A 20,461-nucleotide genomic window follows, 5' to 3' on the forward strand; every position below is an offset into this window, starting at 1 on the left:
TTGGCTTGGTAATCTGGAGCTATATGAATACTGGAGTATGCAACCCATCTAAAATGACAGTTTAATAATTAGATAAGTATGCACACACGAAAACGCATACACACAGAATAAACCCTTTACGCTCCCTCCTCCTTACTCAAGGGAGTTAAACGTCTGGTAATGCCATTGGGTGGGATTTGAAATAATTATATATATATATATATATATATATATATATATATATATATATATATATATATATATATATATATATATATGTATACATATATATATATGTATATATACATATATATATATATATATATATATATATATATATATATATATATATATATATGTGTGTGTGTGTGTATGTATACATATATATATACTGGTTAAGTAACATTGGTGTTGATCAGTCGTTGGATGGGTGACCGCTCTTCTAGGCGTTGATCCCTTGGGAACGGATCTTTACCATAATCTCTTCAGTCTACTCAGCTGTAAATGAGTACCTATCTCTGATGGGGTAGGGTCCAGCTATGGGTTAAATAGAAAAACTCAGCAATGCTGGAAAGAAATGAAGGATTGAACAACAACGACGTAAATGGAACCTCTGGCAACAGAGGAGCTTCATCCGGTAGCCAGGTATTCAACCCAATTGAAGGGGAAGATGGTTAGGTACTTGGAGGTCGTCATAGGGCAACTGACCACCACAATGAGAGAAGCCAACAGCCAGAGACTAGAGATACAGAAGCAAACCAGAGGAAGATATGGGCAAGAGAAGAAAATAAGGAAATATGGAGATGCTACATCAAAGGCAACCCGACGGAGAGAGGATATAGAATATTGGTCAACATCTAGAATGAGAGGAATAACACCCCCCCCCCCCAAACAGAGCAAAGGCTTGCAGACCAAGTAAGGAACATAAAGAAAAAGAATTGGCTCTCCCCAACAGAATGAGAGGAACTGGAAAGGGAAATGACACACGACAATGAATTACAAGAAGACAATCTGAGAAACAATGCCACAGATGACAACAGGGATGATGAGATTTCAAACAACAGCAAACAGAAACACTGACGTAGTAACAGAGAGGACGAATGGGTACAAAAGATTAGACAATGGATGAAGCTGGATACAGTAAGAACAATTATCCTGTCCATGAAAGCCTACACCACCAAGAAATTAAGGGAGAAACAAGTGAGGTCAGTGAAATAATGAGAATAATACACATCACCAGTATCACAAAAATAAATAACTTAGCATATGCAGGAACAAAATTAGTAGGGGATACGAACACCTACACCACCAACGCAACCAACCCAACAGAAACCAAAAGAGGAACCTCCTTGGAAAAGGCGCCTGGAAAAGCAAATCATGGTGATGAGATCTGGCTTGTGTAAACTGAAAGAGATGGCAGAAAAAAAGGCTAAGAAGCAAGAAAACAACGGAGGAACTTAACAAGAAATACAAAATACAAGAGAGGGGACTAAACAACATAATAGAAGATGTAAAACAGAGGCTTAGGCCAAAGCCCATAAGGTCAAACGGTACATTAACAGGAATAAGGGATACCAACAGAACAAACTATTTGGAACCAACCAAAATAGACTATATAGCCAACTAAGAGGGGAAGACAACCACCAAGAAATCCCTGAAGTCAAACCAAGTAAGACACTCTGGGAAAACATATGGAACAATCCGATAACATACAACAAACATGCAAAATGGCTCCAGGAAGTCAAGGAAGAAGAAACAGGGAGATTAAAACAAAGATTCACAGAGATCACGCCAGACACAGTCAGACACTAACTAAAGAAAATGCCAAACTGGAAAGCCCAAGTCCCGATGAAGTCCATGGATACAGGCTCAAAAACTTCAAGGCCTTACACCCACGGATAGCAGAATGACTCTAGCATTGTATCTCAAATCACCAGGCACCCAAATGGATGACCACAGGAAGCCCAGCGGCATAGTAAGAAATATGAAACCAATTGTTCAAATTGTTCTAAAAGCACCAAAATTGGCACACATGTGGATTAATACATTCTGAACAATTTTGGATATGGAGGCATTCAAGATTCTCCCCGTAGCACATTTGGCGGCCATTTTTCAAAATGGCCGCTATTTACCGTTAGCGTCATTGAATATGTACTATAATTTGTCTTTTTGTGGATGCTAAAGGTGATAAGTGTGCTAGAGGTGATAAGTATTGTACAATTACACATACTTCTGTGCTTACCAAATAATTTGGCTACCATTTCACAAGAAAATGAATTTTACTTTGCAGCGGCAGCGTTGGTGGCAGTGACGGCGGCTGCAGTAATAGTATAGTGTTGATAGTCATGGTGCTTGTAGTAGTAACTTGTGGTAACATGGTGGTGTTTTGTGTCTTTGCAGGTGAGGCAGCAGCAGCACCACCTGACATCAGAGACGCGTTGTTCCAGACTGCAGCCATGGCAAAGAAGTTCCAACTGGTCGATACTTTTGAGCAACGTACTCCCACAACACCTCCTGAGACAAACTGGAAGCTGTGTCTTGTATGTCAAGAGGAGACAACAGAGTCACTTGTCTGCCCAGTACTGTCTAAACGCCGAGACCCTGGGAGTGGATACACGACAATGGCTGCAAACTTGGTCAAATTTGATGAACTCGGAGAACTGCCAAGAACTGTTCAGTTACAGAGACTAGATGAAGGACAAGGTGTTGAGGCGACAATGGTTGCCCACCAGGCCAAGTGGCATAAAACATGTATGCTCAAATACAATAACACAATGCTACGAAGAGCAGAGAAGAGACGCATCGCAAGCAGCTCAGCATTTGATAGTACTGACAATGTCCAGGCCAAGCGCGCCAGAACACACTCTTCAGAAGCCACTACCAGCGGCACCTCCTGCTTTTTCTGTGGAAAGTCTGGCACAGAGACCCTACATGAAGTAACAACCTTCCAGGTGGACACACGCGTACGGAAGTGTGCAGCGCAAGTTGGGGACAATGAACTCATAGCCAGGCTCAGCATGGGTGATATGGTGGCTCTGGAGGCCAAGTACCATTCCAAGTGTTTGTTGGCTCTTTACTATCGTGCAAAGACCACTGTAGAAGCCGAGCAGAAAACTGACCATGAAGGTGTAATGTCAAGAATCGTACTGGCTGAACTGGTCCTGTATATCGAGGAAACCCACCTAGAAGAGGGCACCACCCCAGTCTTCAGACTCGCAGAACTTGTAAAGCTATACACAACAAGAATGGAACAGCTCGGGGTTGTTTTGTGCCAGAAAGTTAATAGCACAAGGCTGAAAGAGCGCCTGTTAGCCCAGATACCAGGCCTGAGATCCCACAGCAAAGGCCGAGATGTTTTACTAGCGTTTGATGAAGACATTGGTGAAGCGCTAGGCAAAGCCTGTGAGCAAGACTGTGACACTGAGGCAGTTCACCTTGCGCGTGCTGCACAGATAGTTCGTCGATATATGTTTGAAGACACTTACCAATTCCGTGGATCATTCCCGGGCGGCTGTCAGGAGGACTCTGTGCCAAACGTACTAGTTGCAATGGTAAATATGGTGCTGGATGGCCCCACCATCAAGAATCAAAGCCATTCCTCTTCAACACAAGCAGCTCTTTCCATTGCGCAGCTTCTCAAGTTCAACAGTGTCAAGCAAAGTCGGAAGCAGGGAGCAACCAAGACACAGGAGCCTCCAGCTGTCAGACACAGTACGTCTCAAGAAACTCCTCTTCCAACCTATGTTGGGCTGATGCTGTATGCTGAAACACGCAAGAGAGGACTTGTGGACAAGCTCTTCTCTCTGGGCCTAAGCATCTCATATGACAGAGTCCTACGTCTTTCTGCCCAGATGGGAAACAGCGTGTGTCAGCTGTACCGCATAGAGGAAGTGGTCTGCCCGCCTACCCTGCGTAGCAATGTGTTCACAACTGCGGCTGTGGACAACATTGACCACAACCCAAGTGCCACCACAGCCAAGAATTCATTCCATGGAACAGGAATCTCGCTTTTTCAACACCCAACGTGTGCAGATGAGGGAGTGGATCGTAGCATTGCTCTCACTGGGCGTGATACTGGATCAAAGACGGTTGAGCCTCTACCAGAATATTACACGGATGTACGTCCTGTTGCTTCTTCTGTCAAAGGGCAAATGATCCCAGCTACTTCTGTGACCTCTCTTAGACGCCACAACTGTGAGCAGCACATAGAAGATGAGTATATGTGGCTGGAGAACACGAGAAGTGTTCTCAAAGATGATGTTGAGGCCTGTGAAAACACATCATGGGCTGCATACCATGCAAGGCACCAAGATCCAAAGCAACCAGTCATCACACCAACGTCCCTGCTTCCCTTGTTCCAGGAGAGTGCTCACACTGTGGCAATGATCAGACACTCTATTGATGTAGTCAGGAGTGCAGTTAAACATCTCAACCCAGGCCAAACTCCAGTTCTGACTTGCGACCAGCCACTATTCACTCTAGCAAAACAGATCCAGTGGAAGTGGCCAAACACATATGGAGAAGACCAACTGGTGGTGATGTTTGGGGGGTTGCATATTGAGATGACGGCACTGAAGACCCTGGGTGACTGGTTGCAGGGAAGTGGGTGGACCCAAGCACTGGTACAAGCAGAGATCACAACTGAAGGAATAGCAGACTCATTTCTTCGAGCAGCTCACGTCACACGCACCAGAAGAGCACACCAAGTCACAGCGGCTGCGTTGTATAATCTCCAACGGCGTGCCTATGACAAGTACAGCACCACCAATACAGAAGATGATGAGCACCCTGAAAGCTTCGAAGACTGGTGCAGTCAGAGAGAACAGAGTTATCCGCAGTTTCAGTACTGGTCAACAGTCTTGGCACTGGAGCTGTCCCATCGGAGTGATGATGGGCTCTACACACCACTCTGGACCACACTCCCTGAGGCATCCAAGGCCTGCTATGAGCTGGTGTCTTGCGGATGCAAGAAAGGCTGCAAAAACCGCTGCAAGTGCAAGAACGCTTCACTGCAATGCACTGGTCTATGTTTCTGTGAAGGCGAATGCCAGTAGATTGGGACAGAAAACTTGCTAACCAACATTATGATCTGTAGACATTCATAATTCTGGTGACCAGATTTGAAAAGTTCGGAATCATAATTAACATAGTGTGGCAAAATCTACGTTATTGTATTACATGTATGTACTGCAGGATTACACAAGTACTGTGCCTAGAGACTGGGCTTTTGGTCGACTATATAACTACAATCTGACCATACTGTAAACTTCCCGTACTCTGTGTATTATTTTGACTAGCAATTTTGCCAGCAATTTGAAATAAAAAAGCAACTTGAGCAATTAAAGTGTGTTCCTGAAATCAGGTACTGGTTATTAGAGGTATTATGTCATTGAGTATTGAAATCTTCATCAAATGTCCACTTTTTCCACAAAATGGCGGCCAGTTTGGGGGCCATTTTTGAGAAGATTCATCTAAATATCTGTTAAACATTTATTGATGTTAATTCTGATGTAAAAAAAAGGGAATTTTGGCCCATCTAGCACCAAACTAACGACACATAATGAAGTCTATGTAATGACGCTAATGTTAAATGGCGGCCATTTTGAACAATGGCCGCCATATCTTCCTAAGGGCTAATCTTGAATGCCTCCATATCCAAAAATGTTTAGAATATATTAATCTACATGTGTGCCAATTTTGGTGCTTTTAGACCAATTTGAACAATTGGTCTGCTATGCCGCTGTACTGCAGAAAGAAGTGTACGGACACCAAGGACCAGCTCCTGATAGACAAAATGATAATGAAGAACAGTAGAAGGAAAACCAACCTAAGCATGGCATGGATTGACTATAAGAAAGCATTCGACATGATACCACACACATGGCTAATAGAATGCCTGAAAATATATGGGGCAGAGGAACACACCATCAACTCCCTTAAAAATACAATGCGCAACTGAAATATAGTACTTACAAGATCTGGAATGGGACTAGCAGAGGTTAATCTCCGGAGAGGGATCTTCTAGGGCGACTCACTGTCCCCATAACTCTTCATAGTAGCCATGATTCCCATGACAAAAGTACTGCAGAAGATGGATGCTGGGTACCAACTCAAGAAAAAGGCAACAGAATTAACCATCTGGTGTTCATGGACGACATCAAGCTACATGGTAAGAGCATCAAGTGAATAGATACCTTAGTCCAGACTGTAAGGATTGTATCCCGGGACATCAGGATGGAGTTTGGAATTGAAAAATGTGCCTTTGTTAACATACAAAAGTGCAAAGTAACAAGGACTGAAGGGATAAATCTACCAGATGGGAGCAACATCAAATACATAGAGGAGACAGGATACAAATACCTGGGAATAATGGAAGGAGGGGATATAAAACACCAAGAGATGAAGGACACGATCAGGAAAGACTATATGCAGAGACTCAAGGTGTTACTCAAGTCAAAACTCAACACCGAAAATATGATAAAAACCATAAATACATGGGCAGTACCAGTAATCAGATACAGCGCAGGAATAGTCGAATGGACGAAGGCAGAACTCCACAGCATAGACCAAAAAACTAGGAAACACATGACAATACACAAAGCACTACACCCAAGAGAAAATACGGGCAGACTATACATAACACGAAAGGAAAGAGGGAGAGGACTACTAAGTATAGGGGACTGTGTTAACATCGAGAATAGAGAACTGGGGCAATATCTGAAAACCAGTGAAGATGAGTGGCTCAAGAGTGAATGGGAAGAAGGACTGATAAACGTAGACGAACACCCAAAAATATACAGAGACAGGGTAATGACAAGCAGAACGGAGGACTGGCACAACAAACCAATGCACGGACAATACATGAGACAGACTAAAGAGCACTAGGCACGATCCCAAGATCCTTGAAAAGGAATCTAGAAAAACTAGAGGCTGGAGGCTGAAGTAGCTCCAGGACTCATGCAGAAGAGTGTGATCCTAGAAACGGCGCACATAATGAGGAAAGTGATAGACTCCTAAGGGGCAGAATGCAACCCGGAACCCTACACTATAAATACCACGTAGTTGAAAAGACTGTGATAATAATAATAATAATAATAATAATAATAATAATAATAATAATAATAATAATAAGAAGAAGAAGAAGAAGAAGAAGAAGAAGAAGAAGAAGAAGAAGAAGAAGAAAAAGATGATGATGAATTTTTCGTTTAATTTGGAATCGATGTTTCCTTAGGAAGAAGAAGAAGAAGAAGAAGAAGAAGAAGAAGAATTTTTTGTTTAATTTGGAATCGATGTTTCCTTAAGAAGAAGAAGAAGAAGAAGAAGAAGAAGAAGAAGAAGAAGAAGATGATGAATTTTTCGTTTAATTTGGAATCGATGTTTCCTTGGGAAGAATTGTCGAAAGCTATTTTGTCAGCACATAAGGACTTGGACAGAAATGGCAACTAAAACATGTATTCGTCAGCACGTGTACATAGGGCATTGGATGAAAGAAATATATAGTCATAAGTCAAAATTTTCCTTTCATGATTTCTATCGACGGCCATTCCTATACCAAGAAACGATCAAACGCTTAATTCCAAGAAGCAAATAGATCCACCCGGTGATCTTCAATATGCACATCTCCTTTTACTTTTGCGGTCAAATCTGTTATTAAAGTTTCTTGCATCCTCTGTAAGACCACACTCGAACATCCTAAGACTGAGTAAGAGCGGGACTACCTGGCGGATGATGTCTTGGGGCCTGGTTGATCCTGGGAGATGGTTGATGGCTTGGGGTTGTAAGATGGGGATATCAAGATTACTAAGAACTGAGGTGGTGTTTGCTTAGAAGCTTAAACTCTCTGTTCCTGAGTGAATGGAAAAGCTAATCCGAAGCCAAAACCTGAAAAAAAAAGAGAAAAAATGTGCTGGTGCTCTGGACGGAGCAATGTAAATGTAAATGTGTGAAGCCTTCTAATAAAGATTAGCAGGAGAATGAAAAATTGAATATATGCTGAAAAATCAAATAGCATGGATCCATGGTAGAATTTGTTGTTTTTAAAATTCCGAAACTATTCAGAATAATAAATAATCTGAGTTCTTTTAGGGCTACGAATTATACAAAAATAAGCCAAAAAAATTCATAACACAGATCTCGCAAAATACATAGAGTTTAAAGAGAATATACAATTTTTACAGAAATATCACTTAGTGCAATAAATTGGTATCAAACAGGTTTGACTTTACATATTTTACGTAGTCACTTGATTTTACATGTCAATCCACAATCGCCTGTGCTAAATTGTGAAAAATCTCAAAAGTGTCGTATTTAATTTTGAAAATACTCAAGACGCTTATATGTTGCTATAGGTAGAGAACAGGTCAAAACTATACATTTGGTTTTGATCAACAGGTTGATACACAACTTAATTTCGTTAACAGCAGGTTACATACAAGTTTAGGCCAGTAATTTCACCGAGTGACCAAACAGCGATTATACAGAGTTCTTAACACTTCGTTTCTTTAACGCAATTGAAACTCAAAAAATGGCACTAGGCTTAGAATGTTATATTAACACTTGAGCAATTTGAACACAAAAAAGTTATTTACCATGATAAGAGATATGCGAGAGAATAGGGGTATTAGTAACTGAAGGGATACTTGACTTTGGATCTGCATTTCGATGGATCGTTATAGTTAACAAGTTAATAGCCTGGAAGTGTGCCTCTGCAATTCAATACTCGCCATGTATATACCCACATGCTTGGGTAAGTATTATACGGTTGTGCTAAGTGATACATTAAAAAATCTCTATCCCAAAATAAACTCGTACGGATCAGTGTACTAAAAGAACTTTACGTTTACATCGTTTCGCTGGATGTAACTAAGAATATTCCATTTCACTTGATAAAAAAAAAAAAAAAAAAAAAAAAAAAAAAATATTTACTAGGATGAAACATAATTTCTGAATATATACTCATTTCAAATGATGCCACTTCCTTTCTAATCTTCATGTATGCATTATTCTAGTCATTTTCTTCATTATTGAAAACTCGTTATTGATAATTCCAGATATCCTACGCGGCAATAGATTTGTCCACGCTATAACGGTAGTAGATATTAAAGTTACTGATATATATATGAATGAGCAATCATGCAACGATAGCATAATCATAACAATTAAAATGACAAGTATAAATACTATTACTACTCATATCACAGTCAATATTTAAAGTTATTGAGACATAATAATCCTCCCCTCAAGAGATCATTCCTAAAAATCTCTTCCCTTCTTGACGATTTGGTATTCTTTTATTATATGGTCGTATCATAATTACTGATACGTGTATCTAATTAAAGATAGAGTGATCTATGTACTGTACAGTAGCCACATCTCCATTTCTGATCGGAAGATCACAAATTAACGTGTTCATTTTATCAATCAAATGTAACATTAATTAAGTCAGACGATTTAGTAAGATTTCCTTATTGACGTCGTTATGGGAAAGTAACATTCGAAAAAAATCCCGTCATATTGAGGTTACACCCAACATACCTTTCATGTATAAATATATATATATATATATATATATATATATATATATATATATATATATATATATATATATAAATATATATATTTATATATATATATATATATCCATATATTTATAAATAGATATATATATATATATATATATATATATATATATATATATATATATAATATATATTGATATATATGTATATATATATATATATATGTGTGTGTATAAATATATATGTATATATATATATATATATATATATATATATATATATATATATATATATATATACACTGATTATATATACATACATTTATATGTATATATATATATATATATATATATATATATATATATATATATTTATATGAATTTATATATGTATATATATACACACACGCACACACACACATATATATATATATATATATATATATATATATATATATATATATATATATATATATATATATAAATTATAGAAGCGTCACACTTACTTTAGCTGTCATGAAAATACATTGTATACTTATACTAAAGAGACTAGAAAGAAAGATTGACGAAAAACTGAGAGATGAACAAGCTGGATTTAGAAAAGGTAGAAGTTGTACTAGCAAGAATTTCACTTTAAGACATGCGTAGAATATAAGAATCCGGTTTTGATGGCATTATTTGAATATTAAAAGGCCTTTGATAGTGGGCACCAGCCAATTTTGTGGAGAGTTCTCTTAAATATGTTAATTTGATTAAGTGTGTTCATGAGCATAGCAAATGCAAAGTTAATGCTTCTGGAGTCCTATTAAATTGATTTCTAGTGAACAGCGGGGTACTCCAAGGGAATTTGTTGTCACCTATGTTGTTTAGTCTCATCATGGATTTTGTAATACGTAGAGCAATTAGGGATGGTAGGCAAGAATTGGACTGTATTGGTAATAAGAAATTAACTGATCTATAATATGCTGATGATGCTGTCCTTATTAGCAGGTCACCCAAGGATTTCCAATGCTTGTCCATCAGAATGCATGCAATATCACAGAATGTTGGGTTCAAGATAAAGAGAAAAAGGAGATGATGGGAACGGAATTTGCAATGGAAGACGAAATATCATTGGCAGGAGGAAGGACTAATGAATTAGTATCATTTAAGTATCTAGGAACTATGATCTCTTATACAGGGTCTTTATAACTGTAGTTTAATGAAAGATTGAAAAAAAAGCAAATCAGACAATGACTAGGTTGCGTAAAATTTGGATATCAAATTGCCTTAAATCATTTGGGGATATGATATAACAATGAAATCATCTCTAACAGATTCAGTAGATTTGAGAATAAGGTCTTCAAAAGAGTATTAGGTATTTAATGGCATGACAGGATTAGAAATGGAACTATAAGAGAGAATGCTCGATTGCCATATATAGATGAGATCATGGAGAGGGGTAGATGGAGATTAGTTCACCAAACTGGGTTCCACAAGGTACTAGAAGAGTTAGAAGGCCCAGGCCTACATAGCTGAGGACTATAAAGCGTCAAGTGGGAGATGGTGAATGGAGAAGTATTGAATTCAAATTTCTAGACAAAGATGACTGGCGAAATCGACTTTGCGTAAATAGGCGTAGGAGATGATGATATATATATATATATATATATATATATATATATATATATATATATATATATATATATATATATATATATATATATATATACATATACATATATATATATATATATATATATATATATATATATATATATATATATATATATATATCTATATTCAAGAGCAAAAACTACGGATATGCTTTGAACTTGTTCTTATTAGTAGATATTATATAAATAATGGCCAATTCCCTTATACTCTTGTGCTGCTTACCGTAAAAAGCAAATAAGAAACTTAAACCCCATTCTGAGGACCTTGAAGAAAGATTCTTTAAAAGATATTTTTGGCGGATTTATATAGACAAAGGAAATCGTACTCCGGTGAAATTTCTTACTCTCACAGTCATCGTATAAAATTTGTATATGGCGAGATTTTCCTCAGAAGATCTCCGAATATTTCCTTTTCTCTATGTAGCAAATGTCAGCCAAATGACTATTTATAATCAGGGAATTATTTTTCCAAATGACAGACGGGTAGTTTCGTTCAAGGTAAACAACAAAATAGTATGCAATAAAAGAGATTGTATGAGGGTCCCAGTTTGCCTCCTCTTCTTTTGAAGTGGGAAGTTTAAAATATGGTGACTGAGTCATATCAGGGGGAATGAACGTAAAAATACGATTACATTTACTCCTACAATTCAGCTTTTAGATTGATATTTTTCTCGTTATACAAATGGCGTCTGAGTGGGAAATTAAAGTCCTTTACTAAATCCTAGCAAAATGAGAAAAATTGGGAGTGGGTCAAATACACGAATGCTTAAAAGTGGAATACTATACAGATCCAGAAAAACAGTAGGATGAAAACCTTGCAGCTTAATAGCAACAATGGTGTTTCCCTTTGACATCCAGTAATATTCACTTTCATAAAACAAGGTAATTTCTCGTTTAACGTCCCCATCTTGTGGCAAAGAGTGATAGCGTAGGATTGACCAGAAGAGCCCAATAAAGTGTTCAGAGGAGTGGAGAAATTACACCACATCTGAGGACTAATTACAGTATATAAAAGTAATCATAGAATGAGGAGCACTAAAGGCCGTCCTTGATTACCATTGACTGTTCAAGTTAACGTACTTACCTGCGCACACACACATACACCACACACACGCACACACACACACACACACACACACACATATATATATATATATATATATATATATATATATATATATATATATATATATATATATATATATATATATATATATATATATATATATATATATATATATATATATATATATATATATAACGGATTTTGAGCGAAGCGAAAAATCTATTTTTGGGTGAGATGGCCATGTCGTCCTGATGGAAGTTCCTATAGGGTAGCTTCCTAGGGTATATTACAACTACGGCGATATTCCCAGAGAATTTACCTTAAGGTACCAGAATTCTAACTCCTGGAGCGAGTATCCCTCGTGAAAGGGATATCGCGACATATTTGAGGACGTATTCTTGACACGCCACATGGCAATCTGCATCCTGGACAGAGATTTCGTCTCGTAGGAGGCGATTGGCAAGAAACGAATTCGGGAAAGAAAAAGGGGAGCCGCTCCCAAGGCTCCCTATCCTCCGATTCGTATGCGTGCCTGGCGCCAATCCTGGCGCCATCTGTATTCCTTGTAGCGTACACGAGGTGCTACAGATACTGTATGTAGGGAGGGGTCCTACAGCCCTTTCTTAGAAAGGCAAGGGCGGGTCCATCAGGACGACATGGCCATCTCACCCAAAAATAGATTTTTCGCTTCGCTCAAAATCCGTTTTTTGGGCTCAAGCCATGTCGTCCTGATGGAAGTGTACCAGAGCATTACTGTATCTGTGGATTCTCAGAACGTGCCGTACTCCCCGGAGGTAATTTTTCCCCGGTCGACTAGACCTAGAGACCTAAGATGTTACCGTTATACATCTTTTCAACTAACTATAAACTATGTTAGAGCTTCCTGCCCCCTACAGGGAAGAGTCCTACTAGACTCTGGAAAAGTCTCGAAGAGTACATATACCTATGTATGAATACTAGGCAAGCTAATATAGTGGTCTCGCCCTATATTAAGTAAAGCATAGTTTGTAAAGAACCACTGCGTCAATATATATTGACCAGTAATCCGCACAATACTTGTATTGGACAAAGGTTTATATCCGCATAGGAAGAAACTAATAAAACCGCCCTTGTCCCTTTATGGGACGGAGTCCTCCCATTAGGGGACTACATAAACCAATGCAACATAGCTTGCATAACAGAACAATTCTATTAGAATTATCCCAGATAAGGTACATAGAATAAATGCTCAATTATACCAATAAATTGACACAGGTGAAAGAGACGCAAGGTTCTCAAGAACAAGTTTATTGACAGACAATAAATAGACAGGTTAACAACAATTATATATATATATATATATATATATATATATATATATATATATATATATAAAAAGAGGATAACCCAAAACTTTAAGCATAAGTATGATAGTAAACAGAACTTGTTTATCTGAAAGAAAAAACATTAAATGCCACTTTTTTAAGATACCGAGGTATCAAGTCATAAAAGTCTGTATTACAAATCAATCACATTAGCGTTAGAAACGCTCGGCACACATGTCTGTACTTATGCTAGGTTCACCTTTGAAAAATGAACAGTCTATGTGGGCACTCGGTGCCCTCATTTAGTTTGTAGTACAGTATGTACCTACACACTCACCCTGGACTTAATCGTCCCAATTAAGACCACTGTTCCTCGCAGAGTTAAACAGTAGGGTTAACTACACGACCCACTGCTACCACAGATCTCTTTAGTTCCTCTACTTGCTTTGCATAGTGGTGAAAGAACACTCTGGAAGACTTCCAGCCCGTGTATGAACGGAGATGTTCAAAATCCATACAATTAAAGAGATTTAGGGATGAGGCAACTTTCCTCGGATCGTGACCTGCGGGTGTACTGTCAGGATCCGCTCTGCGAATAAAATATGTGATTTTCGCTCTGAGTTGATTCAGAGATAAATTTTAGCCTGATGTTCCTCCCCTGAATAGTTGACCACCCTTGAAGTCTGAAGTTCTACGAAGATAGACCTTTAGGCATTCTACTGGACATAGAGATGCATCTTCTTTCAGAGGGCAGATTCTCCAGGGACCCCACCTGTTGGTGGGTAACTCATTCTTAGCGAGAAACGTAGGATCCGGAAACAGGTTCAGTTCCCCCCCATCCAGGAACTGAACATGACCTGCCTCTCTCGAGAGGGCTACGATCTCACTAACCCTGGCCCCGGACGCGAGTGCAAATAGGAAAATAACTTTTTGTGTCAAATCCTTTAACGCACATTCTTCATTGCTCAACAGGGAGGCGAAATGAAGAACTTTGTCTAAAGACCATGAGATGGGCTTTGGAGGTGCTGAAGGTCTGAGCCTAGCACAGGCTTTTGGAACTTTATTAAAGATCTCGTTACCTAGGTCGATCTGGAAGGCAAATAAAATGGGTCTCATCAAAGCAGATTTACACACTGAAATCGTGTTAGCTGCCAACCCTTGACCATGGAGGTGGATGAAGAAAGATAAGCAGAAGTCTGTTGAGATCTCCTGCGGATTCTTTGCCTTTACAAAGGCCACCCATTTTCTCCAAGATGACTCATATTGCCTTCTAGTTGATTTGCACTTATATTCCTCTAGGAAGTCTATGCTGGCTTTTGAAATCCCGAAACGCTTTCTCACCGCAAGGGCGAGAAAATCATGAGCTGCAGGGTCCGGGTTTTCTGTAATGAAGCGAAGACAGTTGACTTCTGGACTCGCTGGGTCAGAACTGGATGTGGTAGCGGCACAAACTTCAGCTGTAGTTCCAACGCCAAGGGGAACCACATGCTGTTCGGCCACTTGTGGGCCACTATTGCCGCTACCCCCTTGAAGGATCTCAGTTTGTTGAGGACCCTCAACAGAAGGTTGTGAGGGGGGAACAGATAAATCCTGGACCATCTGTTCCAGTCGAGGGACATCGCGTCCACTGCTTCCGCTAAGGGGTCCTCGTACGGGGACACGTACAGGGGCAACTTCTTGTTGTCTTTCGTCGCAAAGAGGTCTATCTGCAGTTCTGGGACTTGATTCAGAATGAAGGAGAATGATCCTGCGTCTAAGGACCATTCCGACTCTATCGGTGTGAACCTGGATAGAGCGTCCGCTGTCACGTTGCGGACTCCTTGAAGGTGAACTGCCGACAGGTACCACTTCTTCTTTTCCGCCAATCGGAAAATGGCCAACATCACCTGGTTGAGAGGTGGTGACCTCGACCCTTGTCGATTCAAGCATCTCACAACCACCTCGCTGTCCATCACCAATCTTATGTGGATCGAGTGACGCGGGGAGACTTTCTTTAAGGTAAGGAGCACTGCCATAGCTTCTAGAAAGTTTATGTGAAAGGTCCTGAATAGCTTGGACCAAGTCCCCTGGACTTTTTTCCGATGAGAGTGACCTCCCCATCCCTCCTTTGAGGCGTCTGAGTGAATCGTCATCGACGGGGGAGGTGGCTGAAGAAGAACCGACTTCTTTAAATGTCTGGCTTGGGACCAAGGCCTGAGAAGAGTACGTAGCCGAGGCGGCACTGGTCTTCTCAGATCTCTTCGCGCGTTTGATGCATACCTTCTCCAAACTCCGGTTGCATCCTTTAGCTGTGCTCTTAGCACTGGGTCTGTCACCGAAGCAAACTGGAGAGAGCCTAGTACCCTCTCCTGTTCGCGTCTTGATATCCTTTCGGAATCTAGAAGTCTCTTGACAGAGCCCGCTATCTCCTTCCTTTTCTTCGTCGGGATGGAGAAACAGTGTGACAAAAGGTCCCAGTGGATTCCCAGCCACTGGAACTTTTGGGATGGAGAAAGTCGAGACTTTTTTCTGTTGATCTTGAAGCCTAGGTACTCTAGGAACTGGATCACCTGACTGGAAGCTTGCAAGCATTCGGTCTCGGATGCTGCCCACACCAGCCAGTCGTCCAGGTAGGCTACTACCTGAATTCCCTTTAGGCGTAATTGTTTGAGAGCTGCGCTCGCAAGCTTCGTGAAAATCCTTGGGGCTATGTTTAGCCCGAATGGCATGGCTCTGAAGGCGTATAGTCTCCGTTGTAGCCTGAACCCTAGGTAGGGGGAGAGTCGACGGCTGATTGGAATGTACCAATAGGCGTCTGACAAGTCTATAGAGACTGAGTATGCCCTCCTGGGCAGTAAGGTCCTTATGTGTTGCAGTGTTAGCATTTTGAATTTGCAATTCACTATGAACTTGTTGAGTGGCGACAAGTCCAGAATGACTCTGAGCTTTTCCGAGTCTTTCTTGGGAACAAAAAACTGCCTCCCTTGGAATTTGATGGACTTCACCTTTCGGATCACCTTTTTCTCCAACAGTTCTTGAACGTACTCCTCCAGAACGGGGGTGGAGTGTTGGAAAAACTGAAGGCACGGGGGTGGAGTGCTGTACCAGCTCCAGCCCAGTCCATTCTTGAGTAGGCTTTGGGCCCAGGGATCGAAGGTCCAACGATCCCAAAATTTCATCAGTCTCCCTCCTACCGGTATCATTTCACTTGGACTGCCGTCCTGAGGTCTTGCCTCCCTGACCACGACCACCTCTGAATCCCCTTCCCCTTGAGGGGCGCCTAGACGAGCCTCTGGCTGCTCCTCTAGGCTTTGCTCGAAAGGAAGAAGACTGTCCTTCGAACGTTGGGGTGAATGCCGTGGACTGACCTGGCACAGCCTGGGGTACCCACTGAAAAGTGGTCGGGGTTTGTGCCACCATCTGGGGCACTGGAGGCAATGGCAATTGCAGTTGCTGTTGCTGTCTAGAGGGCTTGGCTGGCCGAGACGGTAGCCTAGTCCTCATATTCTTCCTCTTTGGTTGAGGACCCTCATCCGGGGAAGACTTTCTTTTGATAGCCAGGCCCCACTTCTGGAGAAGGTTTCTATTCTCCACGGCGGCCTTATCAACAACTTCTTTGACCACATCGGTAGGGAAAAGGTCTTTTCCCCAAATGTTGGAGGAGATTAACTTCCTTGGCTCGTGCCTCACCGTAGCCCCGGTGAACACGAACTCCCTACAAGCTCTCCTTGCCTTGACGAAGCCATAAAGGTCCTTCGTCACTGTGGCTAGGTGAGTCTTAGCCACCACCATGAACATTTCATGGAGCTTGGGGTCACTTGCCATCGTCTCAAGAGTAGTCTGATGAGACATTGAGGCAGCCAGTCTTTCTTTTGTCTCGAACTCTCTTCGTAAAAGAAAGTCGGACAGCTTGGGGAGGTCCTCGCCGAATTGCCGTCCGGCAATATCAGCCTCCAACTTTCCCACTGAGAACGTCAGATGGACATCCTTCCAGTCTTTGTGGTCCATAGGCAGGGCCAGCGACAAGGGTTTACACTCCTCCAGGGAGGGGCAAGGCTTGCCGGCCTCGACTGCCTTTAGGACAGCCGCAAACCCTTTCTGTAAAAAGGGGAAGGCTCTAGCAGGAGAGGACACAAAGGAAGGGAGCTTCTTGCTCAATGCAGCTACCTTCGAGTTAGAGAAGCCCTTCTCCTTCATTGAGGATGAAAGTAGGGCTTGAGCCTTAGCGTGGTCCATGATTATGACCTCCTTCGGCTCTGTCTCCTCCCTTGAAGCTGGTTCTTTTCTCAGCCGGACATAGCAGTCCGGATATGATGCCTTGCTGGGCCAGAATTCCTCCTCCTCTAGGGGAACTGAACCCAGCTTATACGAGATGACGATCTTTCCAGTCGTCACCGGCATGTGCTCAGCATACCTCCATGGGTTAGCATCTGAGCATAAGGGAAGGTCTTTCACATTGAGCCTTTTCCGGGGCCCATATGATTCTGCCAGGGACTGCATCCGCAGTTCCATAGCAGCCGCCTTCTCCTGATTCTCCTTCTGCATTTGTTGGATCATTCCAACAATCAAAGAGAGGGCCTGTCCCAGCTCTACTGGGAGACCGGCCGATGTTGAGGGAATAGGCTCCGGAATCTGAACCGGAGTAGCCGACACCTCGTCGACCTCATCCTCTACGACGTCCGGGGCTTGAACTTCATCCTGACCTTCTGCCAGGAGGTCTTGTTCCAAACGCTCGTCCACGTCAGACATCCTGTCATCTAACTGGATGTCTTGCATCGCGACCGCGACTTCAACGTCCACCTGGACCTGATCTTGGGGGATCTCCTCTTGAGGCTGGGGAATCACTGCATCAGCTGATGCCTTGGGAAAAAGATACGCCCTCATCTTCTCACTTGGAAGATAAGGGCCAGAGGTGTTCTTTTGGAAGCCCCTTACCCAGGTACGAAGCTTCTTCCTAGCTATATCCCTTGAATCCTCTGTCCTAGGGGAATTAAAAGCCTCAGTAATCAGGTTAGTGCATACAGTACATACCTGAGGGTCCCAATACTGGAGATCATCCTTGGAGACAGCGCATGCTGCGTGTCTCCTACAAATCTCATGTCCGCAGAGGTACTTGCTGCGGACGTTGCAGAAAACATTTCCGCACTTCGGAGGCTCCTCCTGTAAAGAGAAGAAATTTCCATGAGTATCAAGTGAACTATGTATTACTGGATATGCATAGTATAGCATAACAATTCATAAAGGAAAGACACACACTTGTGTTTCCCTCACAACCCATTGTTGCAGCCTTCCAGATAATAAAATCAAATGGTTAATCTCTTCTAGAGTAACCAATGCAAGGTTTCCAGAGGAAACAGGTGAAGCTCACACCTAAGCAATGATTTTAAGATCCTGGATAATAGACAGGAAAGAACTCACTTTCCTATCTGTAGGGCAACAGCAAAGGGATGTGCAAGAAAACACAAAAGTGTTAGAACACACAGTGCTGTACCAAAACCCTTAACATAGTTTTTTTCTTACTGTATATGTTATACTAAAGAATACTAGTACAGTATAGGGGGATACGTGCCGGCCGGCACTTGCCGGCCGGCACACATCATAACTAGCTTTAAAGTATACTACTTAACAGCTATAAGGCGGCAGCACTCTGGTTCAAATGCATGTGCCGGCCGGCAGCAACTGCCGGCCGGCAACAGCCAATGTCGGCCGGCAATGGCTGCCGGACGGCAACTACACAAGGTAGTACCCAGCTGCCGGCCACACTCTTGGTGACCGGCAGACAAGGGCTGACATAAGCCGGCCGGCAAAGGTACAAGACCGATGCCAGCCGGCAGCAAAAGAACCAGAGGACTACACCTGCCCGGCTGCCGGCCTCATAGGCCGGCAGCCGGGTCGGGTACAGTACTAGAAGAAAAATAGAATGGATGCCGGGATAAGAGTGTACACTACCTCCAAGCCCGGCAATCCGAAAGAGTGCATATAAGGAAGGGGAGAATCTAATACAGGCTTCCTGACCAATGCCGTCTGGCTCTACAGGCAGGCATGGATGAGGGACCAAGGGAGGTCCGGGCAGCACTCAAAAATATAAGACCCTTGCCGGCCGGCAGCTCTGCCGGCCGGCAAGGGGCTGAGTCAATTCCACATCCTAACCTATACTAGGTCCAGATGTAGAACGACGTACAGTACTGTAATGGCTAGGCCATTACGGAGATAGAGGGGGAAGGGACAAGAGGGTCCTACCAACCTTGCTTTAGTGACGGATCACCCGCAGCCAAGAAACTTATCTTAGCCTAAGGGAGATCTAAGGGGGAAGGCCAGCAATACTTGCCAGCTCCCAGAGCACCAAAGCAAGGAAGGTGTTGCTACTCCCAGGGAAAGAAACTTATCCTCCCCCGAGAACAGCAACAAGGACTAGTCTGGTAGATCACAAAAGAAGGAATCATATCCACAGAAACCTTCGGTAGTGACCTAAGGAGGCTAAGCCCCCTTTGTCTGTGTCAGGCCAGCGAGGGAGACTCTACCCCAAGCCAGACAAACACAGACTCAGACTAAAAAACTCTGTTGTTCTGTCCCTCTTTGAACCATACTACTGGAACAGGAAGGTACAGTAACACCCCAGTATAGTTTTATCGAAAATAAATTCGGAAAAAACCACTTAGGGATAAGCCCAAGGCTTAAACAGAGGGAAAGGGATTGCATACCTTCTCCGAAGAAAAGAAAGCAACCGGGGAGTATGATAAAGTATACTAAGGCTCCATAAGCAACTTAGCCTAGGCACCAAGAGAATCGATTACCTAAATCACCGAAACTCACTCGTATACTATCTTGGAAATATTCCACACAGTCTTAAATGTATAAAACATAGCCTAAAGCTTCAATAAAATTTTTATTACACTCGGAAAAACCAAAATCATGCATGAAGTACTAGGACCAAACGACTAGGCTACATGGCCTAGCGTAG

This window comes from Palaemon carinicauda, chromosome 6, assembly GCF_036898095.1.
Source record: "Palaemon carinicauda isolate YSFRI2023 chromosome 6, ASM3689809v2, whole genome shotgun sequence".
NCBI lineage: Eukaryota > Metazoa > Arthropoda > Malacostraca > Decapoda > Palaemonidae > Palaemon > Palaemon carinicauda.